At 39.4% G+C, this 15,751-nt stretch overlaps 2 long non-coding RNA genes across 4 annotated transcripts in view; both read right to left on the bottom strand.

The window, feature by feature from the left end:
- The window catches only part of LOC150002000 (uncharacterized), a 127,648-nt gene that overhangs the window by 48,912 nt on the left and 62,985 nt on the right, over nucleotides 1–15,751 (bottom strand). The window lies entirely within an intron of this gene.
- LOC150002003 (uncharacterized) overlaps nucleotides 1–15,751 on the bottom strand; it is a 30,447-nt gene that overhangs the window by 10,529 nt on the left and 4,167 nt on the right. Inside the window, exons 1-4 of one of the 3 annotated variants that reach the window (XR_016513072.1) lie at nucleotides 13,023–13,172; nucleotides 8,915–9,078; nucleotides 2,742–2,793; nucleotides 151–473 (exon numbers count right to left, since the gene is read on the bottom strand). This is a non-coding gene — a long non-coding RNA (uncharacterized LOC150002003). Of the gene's footprint in view, nucleotides 1–150; nucleotides 474–2,741; nucleotides 2,794–8,914; nucleotides 9,079–13,022; nucleotides 13,173–15,751 lie in introns of those variants that run through there. The other 2 variants (XR_016513071.1, XR_016513073.1) reach the window with 2 other exon arrangements.

Genomic DNA, 15,751 nt, shown 5'->3' with positions numbered 1-15,751 from the left:
AGGTGATGTTCAGCAATCAGCTCAAAATGGGAATGGACTCGAAAGAGTTTAGAGCTGGAAATAATAAATCTGAGGCTTATCAGTTTCCAGATGGTATAACCATGGGATTAGATTAAATAAATAAATAAATAAACAAAACAAGCTATTGGGTTGCCAGAAAAAAATGTGTTTAATACAATATAAAGAATAAATAAAAATGTTTTAGAAATATAGATACAAGCAATTATTTAAAATACAATTAGTAAGCCATACATGTTTGAGTCAATGCCAAACGAATGGTACAGATGAGTGTCACATGCATTTAGAGCGTTTCTTAAACCGGGCACTACTGACGTCTTGGGCTGGATAATCCTTTGTTGTGCGGCTATCCTGTGCCTGGAAGGATGTTCTGCAGAATATCTCACTGCTGCCCACGAGATGGCAGAACCCTCCACCCAGATTCAATAAACAAATGTCCATAGACACTCCACTGCCTGTGAACAAGGAAGACGGATGCTAGAAAATCATCCCTTATTGATAACAACTGATTTAGGGGAAGGCAAAATCATCATGGATTGGGCGTGATAAAAAAGGAGTAAAATGAAAAATGATGATAGAACCTAATCAAATGTAACAGTATCACAAACTCCCAGGCCTTGGATAGACCTTAAAGGCATAATAAGCCTGAACTCAATTGGGTTATGAAAGGAATTTGATTTAACCAAAACTACATGGAATGCACTGTTTGTTGAGTGAGAATACATGAAATATAATACACTATGGGGTTAGCACAATCAATTGTTACTACTTTAATTTTCAATTAAAAATTTCAGTTAAAAAGGCTTTTAATAAAACCACATTTAACCTAAAAACTAATGTAAATATATCCTCTTATGCTCTAACTACTTCATTCAGACACTCAATAAATATTTTAAAGGCCCTGTTTATTCTATTCTTGTCAACAATTATACTAGCCACATTCCCTCAATAGGTATGTCTACCACTTTCCTTCTACTTATTTTGCTGACACTATAACAGGGCACTCCCCGCCAACAGATCTGAATAATACCCGTGTTCATAAATTCTGCATCAGTTTAAATACACAACATAATCCCAAAGGAACTTGAATTAAATGAGAACAGAACGTACAAACAGAAGCAAGAAAAGCCCAGCACTGTTTCCCTCAGACAGGGCAGGGAGGATCAGAAGCGTTTCACACGCCAGATTGCTGGGCTATCCCTGCCAGCTGAGGGTTTAACAGACTCAGCCAGCTCGGGGAACAGTGTGGATTTTGCCTTTAAAAAAAAATCATGGTGAAGTGACTGGGCTTTTTACAAGACGGTAAATAAAGGGAATAGAGATTTTCTCTCTCCTTCCTATTGAAATTTCAGAGTACAAGGTTAGCTCTCTGAATGCCAAAGCAGTTTAAATAAATGTATGTTTGACAGAGACTGTAGTTATTTAGAGTTAAATATAATTTAACCCCAAAATAGCCTCTTTGGTGAAGGTAAACAATGGGAGTACTTGACAAGGTATATTTGTCATATTCTCTCAGGCCCCATAAGGACAATTCTGGTGTCTTTTCAGTAAAGAGTCTGATCTGTGAAATCTTACAGAATTGATCTCTTTGAGGTACACAGGAAGCTGGGTGTGAAACCCTGTGATTCATCTATGCAACATTAACAGACACAATGGACTGAATTCTCTGTAGTACCTGGCCACCTTTAAAGGTAAGTTCACATATTCAGAATGCCACTCATTATTCCAGAGACAACCTACTGCCCAGAATATGTAGTGTTCTGAAAGGGTTAACCATCTTCCTCAAGGTGGGCCATCTGGCCTTAGTGTATCCAAAATTTCTAGTACCTGGCCACTTTTAAAGGTAAGTTCACATATTCAGAATGCCACTCATTATTCCAGAGACAACCTACTGTCCAGAATACGTAGTGTTCCGAAAGGGTTAACCATCTTCCTCAAGGGGAGCCATCTGGCCTTAGTGTATCCAAAATTTCTAACCAATCTACATGCAGGATAAAGGTCACATGGATTTCTTGGTAAATTCTGACCTCAGAGCTCTAAATTTTCCTGTAAGCTCCTCAGAGGAAGAGAGACAGCCAGTTTCTTGAAGAAGTTTCTAACAGCCCTGCATTGGGTGACTTTGTTAAAGGGTTTATTTTATAAGTTCTGAGTAATCCCCCGGCCCACCTTCCATTACCATTTAAACCAAGGGTTGTGGTGTTAAGAAAACAGCTGTATACTTTGCACTCCATGAATGTCATCAAAGCACAGCAGGCAGGCAGTGTGGGGGTGGGGGAGGTAAAAAGGACGATGAGATCAGTGTTGCTCTGCAGTGCTGTCTGGGGCAATGTATGTAAAGCTATAATGAACCTTCGTTCTTTATGTAAGAAAATATGGAATTAATATTCACCTTAAAAAGTGGTTTAAAATTCTAAATGAATATTCTTATAACATATGCCGCTTGAAGGCAAAAACAAAGCCAGTTTATCTTGGTCCACACTCAATATGGGTGAAAAGCTAATATAGATACATTTTTGATGGGGTAATCTGTTGAATTTATTCATGAAGAAGTGCTAAACTAATGACAAGGAATTGCCTTCAGAAGACAGAACTTAAAGAAGCTTTACTACATAGAGGAAAAAAGCACCCTTGATTATATTTATAAATTTGACTTTTAAAACTGACTTAAATGTGAAACCCACAAATGAAAGCCCATTTAAAAATAAACTTAAAAAAATACTTACTCCTCCGCTAGCCCCATGAACCAGAACACTTTCTCCAGCCTTCACACGAGCGCTGCAAAAGAAAGCATAGGTTCATCATCTCACTGTAAAGCTAATTAAGCCGACATAATTTAAATTATTCTCAAGGAAATTCTACCCTTAGTCCAGCTAACACTTATCCAAAGAAGAAACTCATGGTGAGATATTCTACAGGCTCCAGAGAATCAAAAAATGATTCTTCAGAACCACAGATAAAAGAAAACTTCAATTCATTCAACAAATGATTACACAGGAGAACAATTTTTAACATAATTCCTCTTGAGTTCGATTTTTCAGCTGTTTTAGACTTAAATAGGCATGCTGATTTCAAAACTGCAGATAGTTTTCTTCTATCACGTCAAGTTTTTTCTGTACAGCTTATTTTATGCAACCACTCTAGGCTGGATCGAGCCTGGATCGAGGGAAGCACTAGTGCCATCCTATTGGCTGAGAGCAAACCTCCCTCGAGTGGGGAGGGGTGGGGGATGACCTTGGAGACCAGCGACAGGTTCATACTTGTCTAGGCTATTCAGTTACACACGAGACACTGTGGTGAGAGGTTGTGTGCTGCTCTATATAGTGAATCGTATTCTGAAGTGTAGTCCAAGTTCTTGTCTGTATACAGGGAGTTGCAGAATTTATTATTTTATTTACATACGTACTTACTTCCTTTCCTTCAGATCATGTCTGCCTCTGCTGTTGCTCATAGTAAGTGCCTAAACAACCCTGATTCATTTTGTTATATCTATGGCAGTTTCACCATTGCCAGTCAAAGGACAAACATCAATGCATTTGTCAGGCAAGCCTATTTTGCATATCTTAAAGTAAAACTTGGTGATCAAGATAAGTCTTGGGCCCCTCACAAGGTGTGCGAACAGTGTCACGAGTTTATGGATGTGGACGAAGGGAACACATGATAAATTGCCATTTGGTATACCTATGGTTTGGTGAGAGCCCAGCGATCATTCAAGTGACTGTTACTTTTGTATAGTGAAAACGTCAGGATAGACCAAGAAAAATAAATGTAAAATAGAGCATCCTAGTCTACCATCAGCTATAGGCCCAGTGCCTCATTCAACTGAAATCCCAGTGCCAGTTTTCATTGAACCCACCTCTTTCGAAAAACAGGAGTATGGTGAAGAACTAAGTGACAGCAACGATGATGATTTTGAAATTGAAGATAACTGAGTTCGTAAGGAATTCGATCAGCATGAGTTGAATGATTTGGCACGAGATTTGGGACTACGCAAAAAGGCTTCAGAACTCCTAGCATCAAGACTCATGAGAAAAACTTGATTGAAAAAGGAGTGAAGGTACCCTTCTTTCAGTCAAGAGAAAGTGTATTTCTGCAGTACTTTCGAAGTGACGGTGGCTTTGTGTATTGCCATAACATACGTGGTTTAATGGAGGAACTGGGAATTCCAACCTAGAACGCAACTGAATGGCGACTGTTCGTCGACAGCTCGAAGAGGAGCTTGAAGTGTGTCCTCCTCCACAACGGCAATTTACTTGGTGCAGTCCCAACTGGCCATTTAGTCTGTTTTCGTGAAGAATATGAAGATAGAAAGAGAGTCTTTGGTCTTTTGCTATATCACAAGCACAATTGGATCATCTGTGTTGACCTTAAAATGGTCTGCTTCCTTCTCGGTCAGCAACGCGGATACACCGAGTATCCCTGTTTTCTGTGTATGTGGGACAGCAGAGCTCATGAGAAGCATTGGGTGGAGTCAAATCGGCCTCCAAGATATGACCTCAAACCTCATGATCCAAACATTCTACATGAGCCACTTATTGGCAGAAAGAACATTATATTCCCACCTCTGCACATAAAACTGGGTCTCATGAAGCAATTTGTTAAAGCTTTGTCAACTGAAGGAGACTGTTTCAAGTATCTCATTTTGTCATTTCCTAGCCTGTCGTTTGAAAAGATAAAATACCTTAATATGTATGTTTGGTAGCAGAACTTTACTACTTGTACACAATTTGACTTACAATAACAATATGTAGGCTCTATATGAATAAAATAACTCTAAATAAACAGTATATTCAGGTAATTTTTCTTTATTTTCTTTTGTGTGTACATTTTGTATGATTTGGGGGATAAAGGGAGGGTATCCTGTACCTTAAAAAGTTGATGTGATAGAGAAAAACTTGGTCATTTTTGGATTCGGATGCCAAAAGTTAGTACAAAACAAGTGTCAGATCTAACTCAACAAAAACTGTGCTTCCCAGTGTTATTAGAGTCTATTATGCGCCAGGCACTGTGCTGGATGCCACGATCACTCATGGTGCTCCCTGCTGCAGGATGCGGTCCATGCAGGGAAGGTAAGTGGACCTGCTGAAGCTAGAGGAACTGGAGTTCCTCACTGATTCCCACAGAAAGCATCTCAGAACAGTCCATGAGAGCCAGTCTTTATTCTGTGGCACAGAGCACTGCGCAAGTAAACATCGGAGACAGACTCTTTCAGAGAACATTTTTACTTTCCCATGCCTTCAGACATCACGTTGCACCAGCCTGTAAGCTCTCGTTTCAGAAAACAATGCTCAGTCAGCAATGATAAGAGAGTAAGAGATACGATAAATCCTCTCACAAAGGTTCCCGTGTCAGCCCTAAAATGTCTAGATTTTCTGGTGAAATGACATCCGTGTTTTTTTACTTCTGGTTCATACCACTACTTTTCTAATATACTGAAAACAAGGATTGTGCAGCCAGCACATAGGGGATCCTTCATTATTCCAGCTGGCCAAGTGCTAATATCACAAGCCAGCAGCTGTTGTGTGATCCAGATCTTACTCCCAGACAGGAGCTCTTACTTCCTAAAACAACAGGGCTGGGCGCCCATGACATGATGTTCAGTCTGGGAGTGAAAACACAGTAATCTGGAGTCCTGCTCAAGGCTGTGTGCCAACAGCGGACAAATGGCAGTTATGAGCAGTAAATGAAACTAACCCTCCTGCTTGGGATAAGGGGATTGAGGGTAGTGAATTAAACAGAGGGTCTCAAATGATAAACTTTGACATTTTAAAAGGTAAAATACAATGTAAGGCAACAGGATGACTAATGTTATATTGTGGCCTATGAAACACTTCTCAATGAATTTGAAGAAACATCTTATAAACAACCCCTCAAACACTTGGAGCACATTCTCCTAAATCCCTGGGCCTGTGGCAGGTAGAGAAAAAAAAACAGGCTAACCCTCTGCCGGATCCCCACTACTCTGATCCTTCTAACCTTGTGTGGAGTCACTGTGATGGTTAATTTTATGTCAGCTTGGCTGGGCTGGAGTGCCAGAGTTTGGTCAAACGTTATTCTGATCTCAATGTTTCTGTTGAAGGTGTTTCTTAGATAAGAGTAGCATTTGAATCGGTAGACTCTGAGTAAAACAGATTGCCTTCCTTAATACAGATGGGCCTCATCTAATCAGTTGAAAGCCTTAAGAGCAAAAGACTACCTTCTTCTGGGACAAGAAGGAATTCTGCCAGCAGATTGCCTTTGGAATTAACTGAAATTCTTCCCTGAGTCTCCAGACCCTATCAGATTTTTTGTTTGTTTGTTTTTCTTAGTTCCCTGGGGGTCACAGTAGGAGCTTGTGCACTTGGCCTGGCCTTCCAAGCTGTTGCCCCTTGCTTGCTTCCTCCTAGTCAATGAAGAATAGTATCTGGCACATAGGTTTTTCTTCCACCCCAAAGATAAGCCCAATCTAGGAGATTTTAGCATTCACCAGGGAGAAAGCCTTACATCACCATTCCTGAACTCTCCTCCATATTAGTCACTCTCTCTCAGGGCTAAACCTAGTAACCACCTCCAACCATTCTACCTGAAAACTACCAGGTGATAGTAACCAATATTATGACAACAATCTCCTACCCTAGCTCTGTAAACTCATATTCTATCAAAACCTTTCCTTCAACTTCACAGAGATTGCTGTCTCTCGATTGATCTATTTCTGCCCACTTGCTGCTCTTGGCCTTACCCCCTTCCCTCATCAGCCTGGGCCCCTGGAAGATTACCCCAACTTCTCTTCTCTTTCTCTCCAGTATTTCCATTTCCTTTGCACTGTTCTGTTTTGCCACCAATACTACAGCCCTGAACCAATGTTAAAACCTAACTTCCTAAATAATTTGGCTAAGACTAGAAAAAAAATCACACAACAATGTGCATTTTGGTGCTACTTTGCCTGAGATAATCACATATAAGTTCCTTCAATACTGTACCTCTCTACCCATATGCTTTCCATAATTATACCATCTTTATATCCTCTAGGTTTGATGGATAAGCTATCCTTCCAATATTTGAAGCCAATCGCTCTACTGATGTCCTAAGTCCTTTCCATCTTGCCTTATGCAGGATCCTGTTCCATATGCCACCCCTCCCTCTCTGCTAGATCCTTTCTCAACTGTAAACATGTTCAAGTCTTGTCCTTCCTTCCCCAAATCCTTCTGTTCCTACACTCTCCTCAAGTACTCTTCTACTCCTTCCTGTTGGTCTCCCCCAACTTTTTGGAAGAGTAGTCTCCATTCAGGAATCAATTTGCCCTTCCTTCTTCAACCCACTCAATCAGCTTCTGTCCCATCACTCCCCTGAAAACAATATGACTAAAGTCACCAATGATCTCCTAATTGCTGAGCCCAACTGTTATTTTTTTTCCAAATACACCTCACTGCTGCATTTGACAGTTAGCCTCCCTCCTTAGTAGCAAAACCAACTACTACCCCTAACACTATCAACACTAATTGAGTACTTACTCTGTGCCAGGCTCTATACTAAGAGGTATGCATTACCTCATTTAATTTTTGCCACACCCCTATGAGGTAGATGCTATTAGTTTTTCAAATCAGTAAACTGAAGCTGAGACAGGGCAGTAACTTGACCAAGCTCATATAGCTAGTGGTAGGTGAAGACAGTACTCCAACCCAGGTCTTCCTGTCTTCAAAGCCCATGAGCTAAACAGGTGTTTAACAAACACCATGACTTCTAGACTCTCTTGGTCTTGTAATACACTCCTTTTGGTTTTATTGAGCCTCTGTCCCCTACTTCTGACCACACCAATACATGTTGGTTTTCACTAAAGTTCTATTCTCGTTCCACTCTTCCTCTCACTCCCTGAGGGATTTCAATCACTTTCATCTTATCAGTTCTCACCCACATGTTGATATCCCCAAATGTATTCCTCTAGCCTTCAATCTTACAACTCTTTCATCCAATAGTCTGTTGGACTTGTCAATTAGGATGTCTGTATTCTTAAGCTTTTCCTTTACCTAATTCTCCACATGCAGTCACCAAATATTCCCAATTTTACACCCTAAATAGTTGTCCTTTCCTCTCCACTTCTTCTTCTATGACCCTTGCTCTGGACAAGAAGTATTTTGCCCATATGATACGCCTATAAGACACTCCCATCTCTTCCATTCCTGTGGTCAAGTCCATCTTTCACAGAACTGGTAAGTGGTATCAACAGAACACAAATAGGACAATATTACTATCCTGAATAAAACTTCATGACCCCCCCAATCCCTTACAGAAAATGTTAGAGCTCTATAATCTAGCTTTCACAATCGGAAACCTACATATGTGGTGATGACAGCTAACATATATTGAGAGATTATCTATTCTTTGCCACTCTTCGCCTTAAAAATCTTCTATCCAACAAAACCAGATTGTTCTAGCTCTCCACGGATACCATGCTTCCCCCACACACACACACTAGCTACTCCCATTGTCAAGAATGCCCTCTCCACTCCCAGCTCCCTTCCCAATCTAATTCCCTCTGATTGTTTTCAAATATAGCTTTAACATAGTCCAAGCCTTTACACCTTGCCAGGAAGACCTACCTCATCACCACAGGCACATCCCTTGTGATCTCATAAATCTCTATGCACATCTCTACCACTGTACTTTCCACATTGTATATAACTGTTATTACTCCTAGGTCCGCTTCCCTTACTAGACTGTGAGCATCTTGAACACAAAGACAGTGTTTTGCTCTTTTTTGTATCCATGGTGATTAGAACAATCTCTCAAATTAGCAGTTTCCACTTCATAAAAGCTTAACGGTAACAAAACGGTACCCCAAAATGACAGACAGATGGTAGGGAAAAAAGCAATTAACACTGCCCTCCTTTGTTGTTGGCTATTTAGTTGATAGTGTTATTACCTGTGGAGCAGAGCTCGATACGCAGTAAAATATGGGACACCCAGAGCAGCTCCTTGTTTAAAGTCCAGTTTTTCTGGCAGTGTGTAAACAGTGTCATCGGCTATGACAGCAAACTCTGCGGAGCCCCCAGAGACCGTGCTGGTAGTGAAAACTCTGTCACCTTTCTGGGGGAAGCAATACATTCATATGTGTGTCAGAGATTAAAAGTGACATTAAAATGGGTATAATCTTATTTTATGATGCTTTTGAACTTTTTCCTCAGATACAGTATAATACAATACTATAGTAGTTTCAGATGTACAACATAGTGATTAGATATTTATATAACTTATGAAGTGATCACCCTGAGCTGAAATCCTTTTTAATGCAAACTTTATAACAAGAAATAAGCATTTATATAGTTTTCTACATCTTAGGGTCTCGTAAAAATAACTTTAAACTACTAAATACTTTTAAGTATTTTATTAATGGGAACCAGTGAGAAGAAAAATTATGAGAAATAGAAAAAAGCAAAGGAAAGCAAACCTCCAGAATGGTATAATGATGAAAATGATAACGAACCTTTATTGAAAGTGTATTGTGCTAGGCACTGCAGTAAGTATCTTATGAATATTATATAATTTGATCTTCATAACAGCTTAAGAGGTAAGTAGTTTTATTATCGCTACTTTAGAATTAATCCCACAATACAAATAATAAAATTGAGGCAAAAAGAAATTCAGTAATTTGCTCAGATCAAGAAGTTAGTAAATGGCAGTTAATAAAATCACTTTTGCCCAAAATACTAGGGAGAAAAAATAAAATGTAAGGTTTCGCCCTGGCCAGATGGCTCAGTTGGTTAGTGTATAGAATCCACTATACAGAAAGCATTTCTTTGAGTTCTGTGAAAGATATTAGTAAGCAAGACATTCCCTTTAACATCAAGCATCCTTAAGTCTAGGAAAAGAGAAATAACATGGAAATAATTACAAAGCAAGGTAAACGTGATGAGCCATTAAAGATAGATACAAGAAAAATAAAGAAATTATTTCTAAGTTAAGAGAATCAAGAATACTTTCATTGAGAAGTTAATATTTGAGGTAGGTCTTGAAGAATAGGAGATTTGAAAACTAGAATTGAAAAGTCATTTTGGGTGAAGAAAACTAAGTAAGTAAAGGAATAGTGGCAGGAAAAAAAAAAGCCAGCATTCATTCCCAAAGAATAAATAGACTAATGTATGGAATGTAATATTTTCAAGAGATAAAAAGAAAAGAAATGAAAGCTGGAGTGTCAAATCCCTTGAATCCATATTTGTAAGTTTCAGTTTAATTCTGCCAAGCAGAAGAATCAATATGAACAAAGACAGAGATAAAAGAGCATGAGCTATGGAGGGAAGAACAAAAAGTTATCACTAAACTGCAGGGAGAGAAGGAATAGGAGATACAAATGGAAAAATGGGAGAGAGAGAATATTTTAAAATAGTCTTCTTTTGTAACATAAGCAATTGCAACAATATCTTGAAATCTACACAAAATGAATGCAAGAATTAATTGTAAAACTATCAGAATTACATTTTAGAAAACACCTCCTACAGAGCAAGGAGAGATTCAAGGAGTAAGGGGGGAGGGGAGAGTGGTAAGGTACAAGTGTCTATTATAGAAGTCCAGGTAAGGACCTAGGAAAGCTAACCTAATCTACAGAGAGTTGAAATGGAAGGAGAGAAGGAGAGAGAAAACAGTTCTAATAAGGAAGAACGGAGGAGGGAGAGTGACGAGATAAGCCTCAAGCCCCCAGAGGTCACCAAGGCAGTCACACGAGAGAAGAGCAGAGATGAAGCGCGAAGAGACAAGCTCAGTTTTTAAACACGGAGTAAGAAGTTTTGGAGGTTGACCAGTGGGTCCTGTCTCTCCAGCACTGCTTTCTGTGACGATGGACACCATCCTATCTCCGCATGGGGCTAGTGAGCAGTGGTAACATTGCTAGTTTGACTAAGGAACTGTTTTTTGTCTTTGTTTTTCAAGTTAAATTTGAATTTTAAATTGCCACTAGCCATTAAAACGTGGCCGCCGAGCTTAGTAACTAGACTTACCATGGGAATCATTTTGTAAATTATATAAATGTCTAACCACTATACTATATTGCTGAAACTAATATAAAATATTGAATGTCACCTGTCATAGAAAAAAAGTTAAATGTTCATCTAATACAAAAAATAATTAAAAATAAATTCTTTAGAAAGAAAAAGAGCCTAAATATTAGGAAAATGTTAACTACATAAGAGACTCAATGCGTTGCTTATGTAAGATTAGGAAATGGTTCTTTTATGTGATTAATATTTGGTTGGGCTTAAAATACTGCTTCAATAAAATATTTAGAAATTTTTATATAAGAAAAGAAAATTCTAAGCAGAAGATATCCATGTAATAATGGAAAATACGGATGTACATGAAATCATCATGAGGAAGGTATACAATATAAAACAGAGGTGTAAGGAGGGACTGGGAGCGCTGAGGAGCATCCCGAGAAAAAGAGGCTTGGAAAAGGATGCCCAGAAAGGAAGGGGGAGGAAAAGAACGGGAGAAATGATGTCACAGAAGCTGCAGAAAAAAGTTTTTTTTTTTTTTTTTAAGAAAAACTAAGTGACTGAGAGTGTCGAATGTCACAGAAAAGTCAAGAGAGATAATGACATAAAAGGGCCCATTAACTCCAGCAATATAGATGCCATTAGTGACATTAGCAAGAATCATTTCAGTGGAGCGATGGGGGCAGAAGCCAGGTTGCTATGGGCTGAGGAGTGGAAAGCTATAGGAATTTGCCTGTCTTCCTGTTCAGGGGCCATGTTAATCATCTCTGTCTCAGTCCAATTTTGGATAAATGAGGGACCAGAGTTGAGCAGGTCAAGGAATTATGAGGAAAGATGCTAGAACATGAGTATATTCTCCATATTTAAAAGTCTTTTGGTATATAAATAGTAAGAGTCCTGATCATAACATTTTCATTGACTCTATCACCTTGTTCTGTCTGAGTCACAGCTCAGAAAATATATAGTGACCTTGCATTTTTTTCATTTTTACTTATAATTCCAAAAAAATTACATTCCCTTTACTTTGTGAAGCTAAATTTATTAAAAGTATTAAAAATTGTGTTGGTTTGTGCCCGGACCAGTATGGCTCAGTTGGCTGCAGCGTCATCCGAAGGGTCCTAGGTTCAATTCCCAGTCAGGGCACATGTCTAGGTTGCTGGTTTGGTCCTCAGATGGGGCACATACAAGAGGCAATTGATCGATGTCTCTCTCCCACATTGATGTTTCTCTCCTTCTCTCTCTCCCTCCCTTCCCCTCTCTCTAAAATCAATAAGCATGTCCTCGGGTGAGGATTTAAAAAACATAAATGTTTGTTTGTGTATTATCAAGAGTTAGGAAGTAATATAATTTTCTTTCCTTACATATTACTGTTAAAAGGCTCACCATTTAATTCTGTTGGGGATGTGAAGATATAGAAATGATCCTGCACTTATTCCCAACAATGCAAATAAACAAGGCCTCTGGATCAAAGGTCGTCGTCGGCAGCCGTCCGTCTCGAGAGACGATGGTGTAGCTTCTTAAGAGTCTATCTGCACCGCCGAGAATGGCTGTGCAGTCCGACTCGGGAGTGACATGGTATCTGTCTCCTCCCGTGTTGAATCGACATCTTGTGATGACGCTGAAGCTACAGAGCCTGGGCAGGGTAATATGGAGGGTCTGCTGTTGCCCATGCAGCAGACCCCCCCTCTCTTCGCAGCTGAAGGGTCCAAGGGAAAGACGGAGTCGATACAGCTTGGGTTCAGGTGCGCCGCAGGAGTTGCCGGTGTTGACTACAACGTCAAACCGCCTTAGGGACTCCGGCTCCGGATTTTCTGTCGGGGTTTACTCCCTTAGCCTTTCCCCTGAAGAGGTATGCCGCAAGGCAGCGGAGGTTTTTTGGAGTCAGAGTTTTCCTTCTCTGGGATCAAAGGTAATTTCTTTATTACTAGAGGAGACCCCCAAGTGGCAGAAATTGCGTAATACTTAAATACAGACACATTTTAAAACTATGTTAAAATATTTTAAGAAAATATTAAGCTAACATAGAAATAATTAAAAGTGTAATACCTTGAAAGCAGGTACATCATCTCCAACAGCTTCTATTACCCCAGCCACATCCGAGCCAGGAGTACAGGGTAAGAGTGGTTTTCTACTATAAGTACCAGAGCGAATATATGTGGCCACTGGGTTTACACCACATGCATAAACTTTGATTAGAACCTGCAATGACAATGTATTAGTTTACACAGAGCATTCAGACATTATGCTAGGACTGTAATGATTACACTGGGGAACACAATTTTCGTTTAGATCTGACACTTGTTTCTTATCAACTTTTGACATCTGAATCCAAAAATGACTCCAGTTTCTTTCTATCATTTCAACTTTTTAAGGAACAGGATACCCTCCCTCTGTCCCAAAAATCATACAAAATGTATATACAAATGAAAATTTTAAAAAAATGACCCAAGTATACTCTTTACTTAGAGAGTTATTTTATTCATATAGAGGCTATATTGTTACTGTAAGTCAAATTGTGTACAAGTAGTAAAGTTCTGCTACCAAACGTACATATTAAGGTATTTTATCTTTTCAAACGACAGGCTAGGAAATGACAAAATGAGATACTTGAAACAGTCTCCTTCAGTTGACAAAGCTTTAACAAATTGCTTCATGAGACCCAGTTTTATGTGCGGAGGTGGGAATATAATGTTCTCTCTGTCAAGTGGCTCATGTAGAATGTTTGGATCACCAGGTTTGAGGTCAGATCTTGGAGGCCAATTCGACTCCACCCAATGCGTCCCCCGAACTCTGCTGTCCCACATACACAGAAAACAGGGATACTCGGTGTATCCGCGTTGCTGACCGAGAAGGAAGCAGACCATTTTAAGGTCAACACAGATGATCCAATTGTGCTTGTGATATAGCAAAAGACCAAAGACTCTCTTTCTATCTTCATATTCTTCACGAAAACAGACTAAATGGCCAGTTGGGACTGCACCAAGTAAATTGCCGTTGTGGAGGAGGACACACTTCAAGCTCCTCTTCGAGCTGTCGACGAACAGTCGCCATTCAGTTGCGTTCTAGGTTGGAATTCCCAGTTCCTCCATTAAACCACGTATGTTATGGCAATACACAAAGCCACCGTCACTTCAAAAGTACTGAAGAAATGCACTTTCTCTTGATCGAAAGTAGGATGCCTTCGCTCCTTTTTCACGCAAGTTTTTCTCATATAGTCTTGATGCTAGGAGTTCTGAGGCCTTTTTAGATAGTTCCAAATCTCGTGCCAAATCATTCAACTCATGCTGATCAAATCCCTTACGAACTTGGTCATCTTCAATTTCAAAATCATCATCGTTGCTGTCACTTAGTTCTTCACCATACTCCTGTTTTTCGAAAGAGGTGGGTTCAATGAAAACTGGCACTGGGATTTCAGCTGAATGAGGCACTAGGTGTACAGCTGATGGTAGACTAGGATACTCTATTTTACATTTATTTTTCTTGGTATATCCTGACGTTTTCAGTATACAAAAGTAACAGTCACTTGAATGATCTCTGGGCTCTTGCCAAACCATAGGTATACCAAATGGCAATTTATCATGTGTTCCCTTTGTGCACATCTGTAAACTCTCAACACACAGCTTGCATACCTTGTGAGGGGCCCAAGACTTATTTTGATCACCAAGTTTTACTTTAAAATACAGTATTCACTGTATTTTACTTATTGTGGGTATTATGTTCTAGACCACCCCCGCGATAGGTGAAAATCCACGAAGTAGGACCCTTACATTTATTTTAGTATTTATACATATTTTAAGGCTTTATAAACCCTTCCCACACACTTATAAACAATTCCCAATCCCTTATTAACCTTTCCCACTCCCTTATTAACCTTTTCCACACTTTTATAAACACTAATGTTCTTAAACATATTCTACACTCTTAAACCTACGTAACTTTAACAACATATGTAGACAGCACCACAAAATCCCATGATATAGCAAAAAATCCACGATAAATAATTAAATATAATTTTAAAAATCCTGTGATACAGTGAGGCCACAATAAGTGAACTGCGATATAGAGAGGGACTACTGTATACAGACTAGAACTCGGACTACACTTTGGAATATGATTTACTGTATAGAGCAGCACACAACCTCTCACCACACTGTCTAATGTGTAATTGAATAGCCTAGACAAGTATGAACCTGTCGCTGGTTTCCAAGGTCATCCTCTCTCCCCCTGACTCAAGGGAGGTTTGCTCTCAGCCAATAGGATGGCACTAGTGCTTCCCTCGATCCAGGCTCCATCCAGCCTAGAGTGGTTGCATTAAGATAAGCTGTAAAGAAAAACTTGACGTGATAGAAGAAAACTAACTGCAGTTTTGAAATCAGCAAGCCTATTTAAGTCTAAATAGCTGAAAAATCTAACTCAAGAGGAATTATGTTAAAATTTGTTCCCCTGTGTTATGGGTACTATAAAAATGAAGGGGAAAAACCTTGCCTTCAATGAGCTCACCTTCCTGTTTTCCAAATCCACATTTAAATAAAAATGTAAGGCAGAATGGTTTATGTGCCAAATGAAAAACATTTTGAGAAAATAGTGATGGAAATACTTGAGATGTGTGGCAGAGACCTTTCTGTGCTCATCAAATCTATTTCCTCCTCCTGGGTATAGAGGAAAGAACTATTGTTTCCTGGCTCATTTACAGTTATGAGTAGCCAAAGGATTGAGTTCTAGCCAAGGGACTCTGAACAAAAGTGATGAGAGCCACTTCCAGGCCTGTCCCATAA

The sequence above is a fragment of the Furipterus horrens genome, unplaced genomic scaffold (genome assembly GCF_987537825.1).
Source record: "Furipterus horrens unplaced genomic scaffold, mFurHor1.1.pri manual_scaffold_9, whole genome shotgun sequence".
NCBI classification, from domain to species: domain Eukaryota; kingdom Metazoa; phylum Chordata; class Mammalia; order Chiroptera; family Furipteridae; genus Furipterus; species Furipterus horrens.
Note: the sequence above shows the minus strand (reverse complement) of the source record. Positions and strands in the feature narration are given on the sequence as shown.